Source organism: Rhipicephalus microplus, chromosome 2 (assembly GCF_043290135.1).
Source record: "Rhipicephalus microplus isolate Deutch F79 chromosome 2, USDA_Rmic, whole genome shotgun sequence".
NCBI lineage: Eukaryota > Metazoa > Arthropoda > Arachnida > Ixodida > Ixodidae > Rhipicephalus > Rhipicephalus microplus.
The window spans coordinates 225,715,634-225,734,452 of NC_134701.1; the positions used below are offsets into that span (position 1 = coordinate 225,715,634).

Sequence of the window (18,819 nt, forward strand, 5' to 3'; positions counted from 1 at the left end):
GCTGTTTTTGGAAAAATGTCTGAACAGAGTACTTTTTTTTTTCAAGTTACTGTCTTTGAGATATTTTCTTTTTCTCCGAAGGTAAACTGGCCAGTCTTTCATTACTTGGTCACCTATTACAGCATAATGTTTACAGTATTGCCTGCCCATACCGTTGCTGTATCTCAAATATTTTTATAAATGGCCTCAAACTTTCAAATTTGGCAACAGTTAAACCTATCGAAAAATTAATATTTAAAAACGTCCCCTTCGAAATTTATTAAAATACCACAAAAAGGCTTTTGCAGATTATAGAAAACTAATATTAAGAAATGTGTCGCATTATTTTATTTCAAGCGAGAATAATATGGGTACGAATCCCAGCTTTTCGAGGATGCACTAAGGCAACAAGCACATGACAAGTCTGTCTAAAAAAAATGGGCTGAGCTTTTGAGTCATTTGAATGCGACCATATTTACAGAGGAAAATCGCTTTTGGTAAACAGGAATGACCATTTTAAGCACCCCCTTTTAAAATACCTAAATTTGCCCTTTGAAGTCGAGGCTTGAGATTCCCAACTTATTGTCACTTCACTTACTGACGTTCTTGCATAAGGCAGCTAAAAGAGCCATAAGTCTTTAACGTTTCAGTTCAGTGCACTTCAATGGGAATAGGCTGCAAAAGGGACAACAGAAGCGTAATGAATATCGAAATTAATTAACACTGCTGCATTGACCAAGAAGACGGTTTATTATTACTATCCGCTGGTTGCCTGCTCAACAATTTAATGCGTGCCCCCTTTTGGAGGCAATGTTTGATATTGTCTCGTGATTACAGAAAGACCACAATGTCTGTTCACAGGAGCAGCAGCACTGGACGTCGAGCCGAACCTAACGTTAGACCACAAGCACAACAGTCCTCTTCTTTTTCACACAATGGCACATAATCACATTGGCATGGCTCAACCTCGTTCCATGCCTGTGGCATTACCCCTCTTCCAAAAAAAAGTACCACCCTAATGATCAATGCCGATTAAATGTTAAAGTAATCGCATACACGCACAAAGACGCATGATGAAGCAGTGTCAGGTGGCTCGGGGATAGTGTGGCTTCATCCGTGACACATGAACAATGTCGGCCTGCTGGGAACATCGAGATCGCCGAGCTGTGCCTTCAAGCAGGATTTCATAGTTGACATCTGTGAGGTGCCGTAGTACTCTATAAGGACCGAAGTAGCGGTGAAGTAACTTTTCCAAGCGACCCCTTTGGTGAACGGGGATCCACAACCACACCAGATCACCGGGTTGGTAAATAACATGGTGATGACGGGAATTGTACCTCTGCGAGTCGATGCGTTGTTGTTTTCGGATCTGCTCGAGTGCAAGCTGGCGGGCCGCGTCGGCGAGCCGGATAAAGTCGTTCGCATCAGTAGGAATATCGGCCTTGTCAGGCAACAGCATGGCATCCAGCATCGTAATTGCTTCTCGGCCGTGAAGCAACTAGAAAGAAGTGAAACCCGTAGTCTCTTGAATCGCAGTGTTGTAAGCGAACGTTACGTATGGCAAAATTTCATCCCAGTTTTTGTGATCGCGGTCGACGTACATAGATAGCATGTCAGAGAGCGTCTTGTTTAATCTCTCCGTCAGACCATTCGTTTGTGGATGGTATGCGGTCATTTTGCGATAAGCTGTTCCACTAAGTCTTATGACGCCTTGCATCAATTGGGCTGTAAAGGCTGTTTCATGGTCAGTGATAAGAACTGTTGGCACTCCATGGCAGAGGACGATGTTGTTGATGAAAAAATATGCAATCTCATTGGCGGTGCCTCGTTGTAGGGCTTTCGTTTCGCAGTACCTTGTTAAATAGTCAGTAGTGACTACGATCCAGCGGTTGCCATCATGTGACTTCGGGAAGGGCCCAAGCAAGTCCATGACGATTCGTTCAAACGGTTGTAACGGGGGAGCAACAAGCTGCAATAAACCAGCAGGGCACACAGGTGGGGCTTTACGGCACTGGCAATGATTGCACGTTTTAATGTAATACTTGACATCCTGAGTGAGCTTTGGCCAGTAGTAGCGAGTCCGAATCCGGGCAAGGGTACGTGCGAATCCTAGGTGGCCGGAGGAAGGCTCGTCATGGCAGGCAGATAAAATGTCAGCACGTAGCCCTGGTGGAACGACGAGGAGGTATTTAGTCGCATAAGGTTCGAAGTTCTTTTTGTAGGCGATGTCGTTGCGGAGACAAAATTAGCCTGAACGTGCGAATGCCGATGGTAGACTCGACCTGTGACCTTGAAGGTATTTCATAAGTTGTATCTCTGAATCATTCCACTGTTGTTGGGCCAAGTCAGATTCACTGACTGCACAAAGAAAATGGCCATCGGTATCATCGTCACTCGATGTCGTCGCGAGGGGAGCGCGCGAAAGGCAATCAGCATTAGTGTGCCTGCAGCCCGACTTGTAGACTACTGTAACCTCAAAGTCTTGAAGGCGCAAGCTCCACCTCGTGCGGCGCCCTGAAGGGTCCAGATATTGGCCAGCCAACAGAGGGCATGATGGTTCGTAACTACTCTGAATGGACGACCATACAGATACGGTTGGAACTTTGTTATCGTCCAAATAACAGCAAGGCATCCCTTCTTCGTGGTGGAGTAGTTGGTTTCCGCAGATGACAGAATGCGACTGGCATAAGCGATGGGACGTTCGGCGCCGTCTTGCCACTGGACAAGCACTGCACCAAGACCGATGTTGCTTGCATTACTGTGAAGTTTGGTGGCGGCATCTTCATCAAAGTGCCCTAGTAAGGGTTCACTCTGAAGGCACTGTTGAAGCTTGGAAAAAGCGGCTCTCTGCTCTGGACCCCATACAAAAGGAGTATCCTCTTTCGTTAAGCGGGTAAGGGGTTCCGCGATGTTAGCAAAGTTCTGTACAAAGCGCCTGTAGTAGGGGCAGAGACCCAAAAATCTGCGCAAATCCCGTTTGTTCGAAGGTGGAGGAAATGCAGCAATGGCCACGGTCTTTTCTGGGTCTGCTCGAATGCCATCGTGACTGACAAGGTGCCCGACAAACTTTAGTTCTTCGTAGCCGAAATGACACTTTTCCGGTTTTACCGATAGGCCTGCGGATCAAATAGCGGCGAAGACGGACTGAAGTCGTTGTAAATGTTGCTCAAATGTTTAAAAAAAAAAAACGACGTCTAAATAGATGAGGCAGGATTCCCACTTCAGACCCGACAGGACAGTGTCCATCATCCTTTGGAACATTGCCAGTGCAGAGCACAAACCAAACGGTAACACTTTCAATTCGTAGAGGCCATCGGGAGTTATGAAAGCTATTTTTTCCCTGTCACAATCATGAACCTCGATCTGCCAGTAGCCGCTGCGTAAATTCATTGATGAAAAATATCGGGCATGTCGAAGCGGATCCAGTTAGTCATCTATCAAGGGAGAGGGTAGACGTCTCTCTTCGTCACTTTGTTGAGCTTCCGGTAATTGACGCAAAATCGAAGAAAGCAGTCTTTCTTTTTAACAAGTACGACGGGTGACACCCATAGACTGTTCGAGAGTTGGATGACGTCGTCGTCGAGCATCTGTTTCACCTGAAAACGTATTGCCTCTTGTTCTTTTTGCGACGCGTGGTAGGCGTGCTGTCGTACAGGCCGTTTGGTAGGGTGCGTTATAATGGGAAGCTTCACGGTTGGGGTCTGCTTGATTTTGGAGGTGGACGCAAAGCAGTCACGTACGCAAGATCATGCGTATCTGCTGCTGCTGCGCAGTGGATAGCTGGCAATTCACGTCAACCTTCGGCAGCAGTAGCAATCGGAGCGATAGTGGAGCCTTCTTCGTCATCAATGGCTTCAAAGTTCGCGATCCTTGTTCCTGATCGCTGTTCGCTTTGCCAAGTGTTGGTACTGGCCGCCAAAATTTGTGATCAGAAGCCGAGTCCTCTGATGTTTCAGTTGAACGATAGCACACACAACACAAATCTGCTGAGCCAAGAGCACCGAGAGATTACTTTCCGCGATGCCACTACTCTTGTTGTCACAGTCGCTCTCCACAGTTACCAACATACTGGCTCGCGGCGGAAGTGCGATGGTGTCGTCAGCAATTCGAAGTGTTGTGCTCTGTGCAACTGCATCCTTTTGTGTGGCTGTATGGTCGTTAGAGAACGTTACGAGTAGGTCGCGAAGGTTAATAACAGCTTCATGCTCGCGGAGGAAATCCATTCCGAGAATTAGGTTTTGGGAGCATTTGTGCAATACGACGAAGGAAGCAATGTATGTCGACTCACGAATTCGGAGCCGGGCAGTGCATATTCCCAGCGGTGTCAATAGGTGATCTCCCGCAGTCTGGAGGTTAGTTCCATGTCCCCAAGCTGTCGTTACCTTTATTAGCTGTGCAGCGAGATCAGCGTTTATAACAGAATAATCGGCACCCGTATCTAACAGAGCGGTTAGCGGGTGGTTGTCGACAAGGACAGAGATGCGAGCAGAGACACGTTTGTCGTCGATGGCACACGTCGGTGAAAGGATGTTGTCGGATGGCGGCAGGCAGTTCGGGGGAGGGTCTTGTAACGGTCGACCAACAGCGGCCTCACCCCCAGAGGTCGCTGTTCTTAGTTTCCCCGGCGTGGGCTCGTAGATCTAGGCGATCTTCCTGCAAGGATGTCCGCAAAGGTCGATTGTTGGCCAGGTGACGTGGAACGCCGTGGAGACGGTGAGCGGGATTGGCGACGCGGAAGGGTTGGGGACTGCTGGCTTGCCAAGTATTCGGCAATAGCACGGGGCCGCTCACCATCTCTGGATCGACGAGCATCTGGACGAAAGCCAGAAAGTCCCATGTGCCTGTATGCGCACTCACGGTAGATGTGACCTGGTTCACCACAGTGATAACAGAGAGGCCGGTTGCTGGGAGCACACCATACACTGGACTTTCGTGTGAGGGGTGGGTTGCCGTACTGCGGTGGTCCTGAGTAGAATGACGGCACCGTCTGCAGGCTGGACGGACGGGACGGGTAGCCAACAGCCGGTGCAGAAGTACGTATTACTTCCGCGTACATTAATAGCGAAGCTTCGGCTGGACGCGGGGCCGTCATGGGTTGGACCTCGGCTGGACGCAGAGTCGTCATGGGGTGCACCAGCTGCCGGACCTCTTCGCGGACGACATCCGTTAGAGCAGTAACATGGGGCTGAGAAGACACCGCAAGCAGCTTTTACAGCTCCTCGCGCACAATACTGCGCACGAGCTCCATCAGGTCTCTTAGAGTCGTGACGTCAGGTGTTGGCGGGGCCCATGACACTGATGATTATGGCATCGGTACTAGAAACGCCAGAGGAGAGCTACTAGTAGAATTCGCAGAACGCAATAATTTACGGATTTTGAATACCTTCTACCGAAAACGAGAAAACAGCAAGTGGACATAGAGGAGCCCTAATGGCGAAAATAAGAACGAAATAGACTTTATAATGAGTGCACACCCAGGAATCGTGCAGGATGTGGAAGTGGTTGGCAAGGTACGATGCAGTGACCATAGAATGGTACGGTCTCGAATTCGCCTAGACTTGAAGAAGGAACGACAGAAACTGATACGCAAGAAGCCAATCAATGAGCTAGCACTGAGAGGGAAAGTACAGGAATTCAGATTGTCGCTGCAGAACAGGTACTCGGCTCTTATTGAGGAAACCAACCTTAGCGTAGATACAATGAATGATAATCTGACGAGTATCATTACGGAGTGTGCAGTGGAAGTTGGAGGCAGGGTAGTTAGACAAGACACTGGAAAGCTTTCCCAGGAAACGAAGAACCTAATTAAGAAACGTCAAATCATGAAAGTGTCAAGTACAACAGACAAAATAGAACTGGCAGAGCTTTCGAAGTTGATTAATAGGCGTAAGGTATGCGATGTAAGAAGGTATAACATGGGGAGAATTGAACACGCTCTGAAAAACGGAGGAAGCGTCAAAGCAGTGAAGAGGAAACTTGGGATAGGCAAAAGTCGAATGTATGCACTAAGGGACAAAGAAGGCAAAATAACTACCAATATGGATAGGATAGTTAAAATAGCGGAGGAGTTTTACAGAGATCTGTACAGTAGCCGAGACAACGACGACCTTAATACTATAAGAACTAGCAGTAACCCAGATGACACCCCACCAGTAATGATAGAAGAAGTCAGAAAAGCTTTAGAGAGCACGCAAAGAGGCAAAGCTGCTGGTGAGGATCAGGTAACATCAGATCTGCTGAAAGATGGAGGACAGATTGTGTTAGAAAAACTAGCCACCCTGTTTATGAGGTGTCTCCTGACGGGAAGAGTACCAGAGTCTTGGAAGAACGCTAACATCATCTTTATACATATAAAAGGAGATGACAAGGACTTGAAAAATTACAGGCCGATCAGCTTGCTCTCTGTAGTATACAAGCTATTTACAAAAGTAATTGCTAACAGAGTAAAGAAAACATTAGCATTCAATCAACCAAAGGAACAAGCAGGATTTCGAACAGGCTACTCAACAATTGACCACATTTATACTATCAATCAGGTAATAGAGAAATGCTCAGAGTATAACCAACCACTATACATAGCCTTCATAGATTACGAGAAGGCGTTTGATTCAGTAGAAATATCAGCCGTCATGCAGACACTACAGAATCTGGGCGTAGATGAAGTATATATGAACATTCTGGAAGAAATCTACAGGGGATCAACTGCTACCATAGTGCTACATAAAGAAAGCAACAGAATACCAATCAAGAAGGGTGTAAGGCAGGGGGACACAATCTCCCCAATGCTATTTACCGCGTGCTTACAGGAGGTTTTCAGAAGCCTAGAATGGGAACAGTTAGGGATAAGAGTTAATGGAGAATACCTTAGTAACCTGCGCTTCGCCGATGACATTGCATTGCTGAGTAACTCAGGGGACGAATTGCAACTCATGATTACGGAGTTAGACAAGGAGAGCAGAAAGGTGGGTCTTAAAATTAATCTGAAGAAAACGAAAGTAATGTACAACAACCTCGGAAAGGAGCAGCGCTTCGAGATAGGTAATAGTGCACTTGAAGTTGTAAAAGACTATGTCTACTTAGGGCAGGTAATAATCACAGAGTCGAACCACGAGATTGAAGTAACTAGAAGAATAAGAATGGGGTGGAGCACATTCGGCAAGCACTCTCAAATTATGACAGGTAGATTGCCACTATCCCTCAAGAGGAAGGTATATAACAGTTGTATCTTACCGGCACTTAGCTACGGAGCAGAAACCTGGAGACTTACAAAGAGGGTTCAGCTTAAATTGAGGACGACGCAGCGAGCAATGGAAAGAAAAATGGTAGGTGTAACCTTAAGAGACAAGAAGAGAGCAGAGTGGATCAGGGAACAAATGGGGGTTAAGGATATCATAGCTGAAATCAAGAAGAAGAAATGGACATGGGCCGGGCATGTAGCGCGTAGACAGGATAACCGCTGGTCGTTAAGGGTAACTAACTGGATTCCCAGAGAAGGAAAGCGGGTTAGGGGGAGACAGAAGGTTAGGTGGGCAGATGAGATTAAAAAGTTTGCAGGTATAAATTGGCAGCAGCAAGCACAGGACCGTGTTAACTGGCGGAACATGGGAGAGGCCTTTGTCCTGCAGTGGACGTAGTCAGGATGATGGTGATGATGACACTGATGAAAGACTGCCAGGACGCTCATACTGATACGAACGCTGCCTTAGCATTCTCTTCATTGTCGTGGCTTTGCGGAGGAAATCCTCTACAGTGCTGGGAGGGTTCCGCACTAGTCCAGCGAACAGCTGCTCTTTCACTCCCCGCATCAGGAGGCGCACCTTCTTTTCTTCCGTCATTGAGGAGTGAGCTCGCCTGAACAGCCGCGACATGTCCTCAACGAACATGGCAACACTCTCGTTCGGACGCTGATTTCGGGAACCGAGGAGCCGTTCCGCTTGCTCCTTTCAGTCAGAGCTTCGGAAGGTATTCCGCAACTGGTTGCAAAACTCTGGGCAGGTTGTCATAGTGGCTTCAAAGCAAGTGCGCGCAGAGTTCTCGAGGTAAAAGTAGACATACCGAAGCTTTCGCTGCTCGTTCCACTCGTTGGCGCTGCCGCAACGGTTGTAGTCGTCAAGCCAGTCGTCGATGTCCTCGTAAGGGTCATTGTGGAACGGCTTCGGGGTTCGCGGGGCGTTGAGGAACCATGGAGGAGGCAGCATCGATGTCTCTTGGGTTTGCGTTCCCGCACTAGCCATAGTACTGCCGGATTGTGGAAGTGGTCCAAATTTAGGTGGTAGGCCTAGCTGTCGCCTGCTACGCCGTAGGTCATCTGGTTCTTCCATGTCGCGACTAGTGTCGGGATCTGGCTGCTGATTGCAATACATACAACACTACCCAGCACCTCCACCAGAAAATGTCACGTGATTACAGAAAGACCACAACGTCTGTTCACAGGAGCAGCAGTACTGGACGTCGAGCCGAACCGAACGTTGGACCACAAGCACAACAAACAGTCCTCTTCTTTTTCACACATTGGCACATACTCGCATTGGCATGGCTCAACCTCGTTCCATACCTGTGGCAATATCATAGGGTTTCAACTATAGGAAACGGCCAAAGTCTGCAATTTTTATGAAACATAGGTTAGTAAAGCCTAGCAAAGCACGAAAGCTCACTCTGCCATTTAAGAGCGGCAAGCTTGGGTGTGATTAAGCTGGCATCCGAAATGGTGGCGCAGATGGCCATAGAGCTGAAGAATGTCAAAATGCTCTATGCAAATGCAGATGACCTAGAAATAATTCATTATATTGAGATCGTTTTAGTGCATATTTTTGCCACGTGTTGCAGGCCTATGTTATCGGTATGTTTAGTTAAGCTCATCTAAGGATACAGATCATGGTCGTGTTTTGTTAGCGCCAACCACTGTTGTAACTGATCTGGAAGAAACGCAGGGTTTTGAGCCCATCATGCTTTTCTTTCAACGCATTCCTTAGCTTATGAGAGAAGAGGGGAGCGGGCCACTTCAAGTGTTCAAGTGTGGGCTTGGTAGCACCGTGTTCGGGCGGTTGCTCATGAATTTCTACTTTTTCGTCCAGATCGCCCTGCTGCGGGCGGATTCCGTCGTTGGCCCGGCGGAACTCTTCCCACCACAGGGAAACATCGTCGCGCCTGCGCCGGACAGCCCCGTCAACGAAGAACCATCATGGAAAGCAGCGCCTCAAGTGCCCCTCCCCTACCATGTGGTCAACCGAGTTACGTCAGCGGACACGCTTGAGCTTCAGCATAAAACCCGGAGCAATCTTCAGCAGTCTTTCAGTGGGCGTGGCAGCACCGTGTTCGGACGGTTGCTCATGAATTTCTACTTTTTCGTCCAGGTGAGTGACAAACATTCTGTCTGCTCTATTAGAGACGATTCGCTCACTTTAGTAGTGCTGCCGGGCCCACAGAGTCTGCTTTCTTCATTGTGTGATTGTTTGCTTGTTATTAGGCTACTGCTGTTAACATCAGGTGATGTGGAGTTAAACCCTGGACCCCGCTCAGACTCAGAGTCTGGTTCAGAAGCCACCTTAAATAGCCAGCTCCTCAAGAAAATTCTAAAGGAACAAACAAAGACCAATAAAGCGCTCACTGCTCTTTCTGAAAACTTAAAACACGTAGAAACTACAGTAGGCAACATACAGGAAAGATTAACCACCATAAAAAGAGTTAGCTCGCCTACAGCAATTCGAGGATAAACTCACCGAGCATGAGGTGATGACTGTAGAAACAAATAAACTGGTGCGAGAGCTATCAGTTAAGGTAGAAGACTTGGAAAACAGACCACCGCCGGAATAACATAATATTCTATGGCGTGGAAGAGGGTGATAACGAACAAAATACAAATTTACAACAGCGGATTGTTAAGGGCATTTTTAAAGACATCCTCAAGGTGAATGTTACATCTGTAGAACGCATGCACCGAATTGGCAGGAAAACACAAAATCGAGAGCGGCCAGTAATTCTTAAGCTGTACAATTTCTCTGAAAAAATGTTAGTCCTTTGTAATTGCAGCAAACTGAAAGGAACAGCGATATCGATATCCGAAGACTTTTCGCACGAGTTCGGGACCTGCGCAAAAAACTATGGCAATCAGCAAAGGAAGATCGGGACAATGGTGCTAAGGTCACTCTTGTATTCGATAAACTAAAGATAGATGACTACTTGTACGTATGGGATGAAGCAAAAAATGCAAGAGTTTCCCTGAGAAGGGCTCGTCACGATGGTCGCGCGAAAAGCAACGCATGACACCCGCAAGCCGCCACACCATTTTCATTGGTATGTTTGAATGCCCGTAGCATTGTTAACAAAACTGACAAGCTAGAAGAATTGTTATTTTCGTACACTCCTGATATTGTCGTGATAACTGAAACGTGGCTGCACCCAGACATTCTTGATTTTGAAATTGTTCCTTCTTCATACTGCCTACTTCGGTCAGATCGTGACGGTCGCAGGGGCGGGGTCGCCATTGCAATAAAATGTGGTTTGCAATATCGTAGAGAAAAGGGTATCGCGAATCATGAAAGCGTTTGGTGCACAATATTTGCTCACGATGCTCCAGTACTGATCGGTGGCATCTACAGAAAGCCAAATGCGTCTGATGATTACCTTTTACAAATACATGACTATCTGGTTGATAAGGTTACCCCCCGTACCAAATTAATACTTACTGGAGATTTCAATCTCGCTATTGACTGGGAAAACTTAACAAGTACTAGAAATACCGCCAACAGCGAGCTATTATACAATTTAATGTTCAATTTTTCATTGTCCCAGTTGGTCCAGGAACCAACCCGAATTCAAGAAAACACTCGCTCTATACTAGACCTAGCTTTTCTTTCCGATAACCGATCCGGTAAAGCCACTGTAGAAGATGGAATATCTGACCACAAAATGTTAATCATAACTTTTAACCTTGAATGCTTAAATACCAAACCCGATGGCACAAATTCACGGATAGCCGTGAAAGACTACACCAGAGCTAATGATGTTTGTGTTGTTGATTACCTCGACACAGCACTAGAGACTTTTTCTCTAGAGGAATGTGAGGGTGTTAATGATATGTGGATTCAACTGAAAAAAATAATTACGTACTGTGAACAAAATTTTTTTCCCAACGAAACTAAAACGCACACAAAGAAAAACACCATGGATCAATTGCCGTATTATTCACCTTAAAAGAAGGGTACAGAGAATGCACAAGAAAAAGAGGAATCCAATCATCTTAAAGGAACTTGCATCTCAGCTTAAGGCAGAAATTAGAAATGCAAGACAAACTTTTTTTTTCGCATATGTTATCTCACTTCATGACGGATCAGCCGCAAAAATTTTGGCGTTTCTTGGCACGGCCTGAAAACCCAACAACTGAAGTAGAAATTGAGGGTACTATCGTAAAGGACGCGCAGGCCGTTTCCAATGCTTTCAATAGGTATTTTCAGTCGGTATTTACCCGTGCATGCGCACCAAGCAGCCCTGTTGCTCCGGTGCATCGTTTTTTAATGCCCGATGTCATAGTTACTAAGGAAGGTATTCTGAACCTGCTGTTGCAGATTGATGTTAAGAAATCAGTGGGTCCTGACAATATTTCAAATGTATTCCTTCGACGCTACGCAGAGCAACTATGTCCCTTCCTTGAAGCAATTTTTAAAGCATCCCTGCTAACAGCTTCTTTACCTGCAGACTGGTTGTGTGCAAAGGTAATTCCAATTCATAAAGGTGGGAGCAAGCTGTCCATAGAAACATTCAGGCCTATCTCGCTAACTAGCTGCTGCTGTAAATTATTGGAACATGTAATCAACAAGGCAATAATTACTTATTTAGAAGATAACAACTTATTGCACCCAAACCAACACGGATTCCGTAAAAACCTGTCTACCGTTACTCAACTCTTGGAAATAACGCATGACTTCGTAACTACTATTAACTCATAATTGCAAACCGACTCCATATTTATAGACTTCGCCAAAGCTTTTGATAAGGTGCCTCACAGTAAATTGATTGACAAACTTGTGTCTATTGGTATTAACAGTAACATAATAGCATGGATAAAAATGTATCTATCAAATCGAAGCCAGTATGTAACCGTAAACAACACAGCCTCTGATTCATTGGAAGGTTTTTCCGGAGTACCACAAGGTTCCGTTTTAGAACCCATCTTGTTCGTAATATATGTTAATGATATCTATATGTGCCTTGAGCCTAACGTTAAAATGAGATTATTCGCTGACGACTGCGTGATCTACACCACTATCTGCACAACTGATGACCATCTTAGACTTAATACCACACTAGCTAATATTGCATGTTGGTGCCTTGAGTGGGGAATGGAAATTAACGTGTCAAAAACAGCTTGCCTTAGCATAACTCGCAGAAAAACAATCCAGCATTTTAGTTACAATTTGGTCGGCACAAACATAGCAAGAAACGACGCTGTTAAATGTTTGGGCGTTACCTTTACAAGTAAACTGAAGTGGGATGCACATATAAGCAGCACATACACAAAAGCCTGTCGCCAGCTAGGGTTCCTGCGTCGAAAACTTGCATTGGCGCCTTCTAATGTAAAACTGGCAGCATATAAATCTCTCATAAGGCCGATCCTCGAGTACGCCAGCATTGTCTGGAACCCCCACCAAAAATATCTTTCCAACAAATTAGAAATCGTCCAACGCAAGGCCCTTCGCTTTATCTGTTCTAAGTATTCGAGGCATGACAGTGTCACTGAGCTGCGCAGGCGGGCATGCTTGCAGACCCTTGCAGCCCGTCGCCGTGTCTCTTCCTTAAAGTTTATTTTTATTTTGTATCACAACGGTTTAAACATAGATAAAGACAACTACATAAAGCCGCCTAACCATCACTCCCTTCGTACCAACCACAATAAGTGCATCAGACCATGTCACGCTGTGACACTTTTAAATATTCATTCTTCCCGTCAGCAGTGAAAGAGTGGAACAAACTGCCACGTGAATGCATTAATCTTTCCTCTGCAGATTCATTTGTTCGGAATGTAGAAAGCCTGTTTTATGAAGACTAAAAGCAACTTTTGTTTTTTGTTGTTTGTGAGCGCTTCCGAACACACTGATCACTGTACCCCCTGCTGATACCTCGATGTTTTGTGACCTGTCCATGATTTTGTACAATTGCTTTCATCGTTCAAGTTTTTTTTTTTTTCTCACCATCATCTTGTGATTATGTTTCTTCCACTATGTGTTATTGCCTGGTTTGTACGCGACTGTGTATATTTGCTCGCCCACCCTGTATGAGCCAGAGAAAGGCTTACAGTATTAAATAAATAAATAAAAAATAAATAAAAAGTGTTCATGCTCGATCTTCCGAGGTTCTATGCTTGTGTTGGAGCATTTCAATTCATCGCTTTGTCTGCGAATATGTACGGAATTCCTGAGTGTGTGTCACTGTGTATTGGATTTCCAGCATTAAAGCTGAGCGAAGTGCACCAGAAATGCACCTTTGCAGAAATGTGTTCCTCAGAGAGCCAGAACTGCTGTTCCTCTGTATGTTCACATTCAAGCGACTCGGATGCTCAAGCCCACTTTTTTTAGGCCAATTTGTCACTTGTTTATTGCCTTAGTGCATCCTCGAAAAGCTGAGACTCGTACCCATAATATTCTCGCTGCAAATAAAATACAGCAACATGTATCTTAATATTATTTTTCTATGATTTGCAACGTTCCTTTAGTGGGATTTTCAGGAATATCAAAGATGGGGTTTTCTAAATATAAATTTTTCAATAGGCTTTTAACTGTCGCCAAAATTGGAAGTTCGAGGCCATTTATAAAAATGTTTGAGGTACAGCAATGGTATTGGCAGGCACTATTTCAAATATTATGTTGTAATAGGTCATCAAGTTATGAAACACTGGCTTGGAGAAAAAATCTCAAAGATAGCAACTTAAAAAAAAATTTCTCCTGTGCAGACATTTTTCAAAAGCAGTTTTCTTCAGCACACGGGCTTCAAACAATGCTGTTTCAGCCATACAATATTTAAAGGTGTACATTTATTTAAAGAAAGATTGTCTTCGTAAAGTTAATATTTGTCTCTCTATATCGCCATTAACTTTCGAAAATGACAAGAGATGAAACTGCCCCCCCCCCCCCATACAGTATAAGTTCAATAATTTTTTCTTTTAAATTATGCAGTTAATGAAAAAACGAAGTTCACTTTCTGGCTACTAGATGCTACGTGCACAAAATATTGCCGCGTTCCTATTTGTGCCCAGCTATATGCTGGAGTTGGTGAAGAAGATGACCGAGCCACACAAGAGGCGCATCACGAAAAGCAGAAGAAGCAGTTTTTTTGGTGTCTCTGAGAGAACAGCCTCCTTCTGTTCGTTACAATAAAGCCCCCGAACTTAGCGAACTGCGACACTGGAGAAGCTGCTGGGTACTGTCGCCTCATGATCGCCAGTGCTGTGAGCAGCCCTGTTCCAGCCCCACTAGGCACTCACCGGTGGAGACTTTGGTACACCACTCAAGCCATTGCTTTCAAGGTCAGGGCTCAGAATTCGGCCCCTGTTATGACCATCATCATTATTGAAGTCATTCGGCCTTTGTGAACTGAACGAAAATATTTCAATGCATTCCAAGCAAGGATGTCCGGTTCGCGCAAAGAAAATGCACGAGCCAAGAAAGGCCATTATGAGCTCAACTCTATGCAAGGCTTTCGAGGCAGGCAAAGAGGCAGCTGGGCCATTTTTGAGGTCACCGAGGATCTGGAAATATCGGAACTAGCGTGGTATTTGCAGTTCGGGCTGGAAGCTAAAACCAAACTAGTTGTGGCTGCACCTTGCGAGGAGAAGCGGAGCCCCGGAAATTCGCAGCTAAGCCGTAGCTTCTAGCAAACAACGAGGGATGGATTGCGGGGAAATGAAAAAGGCACTAACTGCTGCAGCCCTGGCGGGAGCCCGCCTCAGCGCCTCAATGACATGGGATTAGTCGATCACTCCTCCTTCCTTTTTTCTCCCTAGGACCGGTTGAATGAGGTGGCATATTTCGACGATAAGCTGGTGGACCACTACATTGTCCTACCCGAACGCAGTCAGGCAAGTTTGGCACGTGTACCGGGAGCCGGTTTTTCGCACCTCACCCAACTGCCAGAAGCGTTCTTGAAAACCAAGGTCATCTAAGATCATCGGACGTGCAGAAAATCTTGGTGACGTGTGCGAAGCGTCTGTCCAGTGCGTTTGAGACTATATTTGGGCATCGTGTAGACTGTGCCCTCTCCACGTGCAATGTGTTGCGTCTTTACCCGCCTTCGTGGGTGTGTCACCTAGACCGTCGAGTGCCGTATTGGATGAAGCGGCGGACAATGCGCACAGGTTTGGCAACACGGCGCTATATAAGCGGATGACTTTTGTATATTTGAAGTGCTACAGTTCATCAGTTCTCCTGTACAGTTCTTGACTTCTCGTACTTGATCACTTGATCACCTCCTTTCGAATTCTCAGTTACTAACCTTGTAAATAAGTTGTCGTTATTACGAGCGCCTCATCTGACTTGTTCGACGATGGGTCCTAGCACGGGGGCCCGCTACCAAACTGAGACTCGCAGGACTCGAAGTCGCAGCACCCCTTATAAGGACCGCTTTTAACAACGGACACCCCAGTTCAAGAAATGACCTCATCAAGCAACCCAACACAGGTAACAGTCCAGAACCTTGTTAGGCAATTACATCCACTACGGACAACTGGCGCCACCTATCGTGATGTTGTGGAACTACTAGCGGGTTGACGAGGTGGCCGCAAGGGGGACGAGAGGGATGGTTGGCGAGCGCGCAGCGGTTCAAGAGGTATTAGTTATGTAATCTCTTTGCATCGTTAATAAATCAGTTGTTTGTCGTTCAATCAGTCGTGTCATCGTATGCACCAACCCCTGACATGGCGACGAGGACTTGACAATGAACCTATGGCCGACGTAGAACAGAAGACGAAGCGAGAAAATAACACTGCACGTACCGAGGCTTAGCAACAGCAAGAGCCGCCAGCGACAACGACCAGTATGGAGACCGACCACACCAAAGTGAAAAACTCCTTGCTGATCGCGGACGAAGCGGCTTTCGGCACGAACGAGCTGAAGCTTACGACGCCTCAAGGTATTTTTGAAGACAGCATCTCTCCAACTCGTTTGACACGCACGGACGCCATCGAAAACCGAACTACGCCGAACGAAAACGCAAACAGAACAACGGAGCTCGCGATGCTCAACACTACGTTGCAAATGATGGCGCGATTTCTCGAAAGGCAGTTGGGAACACCGCCAGGCACATCGAACGACAACGCCACCAGTGCTCAGCTGCAAATAACTACGACACCAGATCTCACGGGAACGCTGCCGACCTATTTGAGAACTGAATCAGACAACTTCGCTCAGTGGAAGACTGCCGTAGAATCAATGCGCGAGCGGTGCACATGGACTGAGGCCGCAACAATCAACGCAGGAATCTCGTGACTTAGGGGCCGAGCAGCTGCTTGGCACCAAACTACCGGGCACCTGCACGCCGACTGGACATCATGGGTGACGGCATTAAAAACTGAATTTGACAAGCCTCTCCTGTTCTGTCAATGGGTCGCCTACGTCAACCCAAGAGCTCAACGAGAGAACGAAATTATGACAGACTATATGTACGCACGCCTCCAATGCATTAGACGAGCCTTGCATAAACTGTCCGACAACGATGTGGTTGACTGGCTCATACAGGGAGTACGGTCAACAAGCGTAAAACCCATGTTAGCAGCTTTTCACGACCTGTGACGCGGAACTATCACCGAGTTCTTGCGCTACGCCCAACAGCTGGATAGATGAGATGTTGGAATCAGCGACGAAAAAAAACCTCCGGCAGTCAGCAAATCGTCAAAGCTCAGCGAGAGAAATACAGCCGAACCAACAACAACAAAGTATGCACGCTTGCCGGCCGACACGTGCACACGTTGCAAAAGGAAAGGACACAGAGCAATCGACTGCCCTGATCCAGACACACGCACAGAAGATGAAAAAGCAGCAGCTGTGCCACGTCGCCTAGCGAAAAGCTCACCACAAGGCATCAATAGGGTCGCCATCGCAGAGACGAGTGGGCAAAGGATAATACTACTACAGGCCAGTGTAAATGACATCACATCACAAGCACTTTGGGACACAGGCTGTGCAGTAACACTCATCGACGAGCAGTTTGCACAAAAGCACAATTTCGAGGTTGCTACTGACGTGGACTGTGTATTGGGTGGTCCATTTGGCAACTCGTGCAAGCCAACCGGTGTGACTCAAGCGAGGATCACCATCGGTGATGCCTGTGCTACAGTAGAAGCTAAAGTGATCAAGAATCTTCCATACGAAGTCATGGTAGGCCTTGACTGGAAACAGGCCATTCCGTTTGACTATATTGAACGCTATGATAACGGCATTCACAGTATCGAGTTCATACAGAAACTGAAAAAGAATGTCGGTATATCAACCAGCAGTGACTCGGACACACAATCGTCTCTGTCAAACTTTGTGACAGAACTGAGCACGGACAACCTCGTAAAGAGCGAAGGCATCAAATACTCCAAAGAAATGTCCAGCCAACCAGAAGTCCACTCAACAGACATCATCGAAGTGTGTGGAGCCATTGATGCGAAGACAGCCGTGACACGTGAAGTGCCCCAACTACTATCAGCGGAAGAAATCACCCAGTTGATTCAATGTAAACCTGTTCCCGAAGATTTCGCAGAGAGTCAAACAAAGATGTTGAAAGCGTCTCTGCTGAACAACATTAATTTCTTCACCCACCCTGACAATGACTTGGGTCTGTGCACACACGTCAAACATGCAATCGAGCTCACTGACCAAAAGCCGGTCAGGATGCAGCCCTACAGCACAAGCGATGCCAACAGGAGATTCATCCGGGAAGAAACACAAGAGTGGATCAGAAGAGGTATCATCCGCCCTTCAAAGTCCGCCTACACCTCCCCTGTAATCGTTGTCGACCAACCACATCATGAGACTACACCGAAAGCTTGTGTGTGGACTATCGATTTTTGAACGCGAAGACGGTCAAGCGAGCTTACCCGATGCCAAAAGTCGACACACTCATTCGGAAAGTGGCCGGATCACGATATCTGTCAAAAGTGGATGTCAAGAAATCCTTCTTGAACATACCACTACGTGAAGAAGACATTTCAAAAGCTGCTTTCGTGACAGAACATGGACACTTCGAACCACTACGAATGCTTTTTGGCCTATGCACAGCACCCGCAACAATGCAGAGCGTCATGAATGAAGGTCTTCAAGAACTCATCGACAGTGATCATGTGATCGTCTACATCGATGATGTGTGCATCTTCACTGACACTATTGAGGAACAGATTGAAGTGCTTGACAAGGTACTGAAGGCTCTTCATGACTTGGGACTGCGTGTTGTATACAGCAAGTGTACGTTTGCAGAAAAGCAGATACCGTTCCTTGGATTTCTCATATCACAAGAAGGAGTGACGATCGACCGTCAACGCATTGCAGCGATAAAGAACTACACGGCGCCGAAAACAAAAAGCGAAGTGAGATCATTCCTTGGACTCGCATCACATTACCGCAAGTACATAAAAGACTTCGCAAAAATTGCTCGACCACTGACACTTCTCATGAAAAAAGATGCCATCGTTCAGTGGACGCCTGAATGTCAAGGTGCCATGGACACACTGAAGGAACGACTGACAAAGCCACCTATCTTGGCGACGTTCAACCCAAACCTGCCGACACAAGTACATGTCGACGCCTCCCACAAAGCGTTCGGAGCAGTCCTTACGCAGACGCACGGTGACACCACACGGGTAGTGGAATA

At 46.4% G+C, this 18,819-nt stretch overlaps 1 protein-coding gene and 1 long non-coding RNA gene across 7 annotated transcripts in view; one reads left to right on the forward strand and one right to left on the reverse strand.

Moving 5' to 3' along the window:
- LOC119170364 (plexin-B2) overlaps nucleotides 1-18,819 on the reverse strand; it is a 162,942-nt gene that overhangs the window by 24,352 nt on the left and 119,771 nt on the right. The window lies entirely within an intron of this gene.
- Nucleotides 1-18,819, forward strand: part of LOC142775238 (uncharacterized) — an 84,897-nt gene that overhangs the window by 6,454 nt on the left and 59,624 nt on the right. The window contains exon 3 of the long non-coding RNA XR_012886713.1: nucleotides 9,054-9,332. This is a non-coding gene — a long non-coding RNA (uncharacterized LOC142775238). The remainder of the gene's footprint in view (nucleotides 1-9,053; nucleotides 9,333-18,819) is intronic.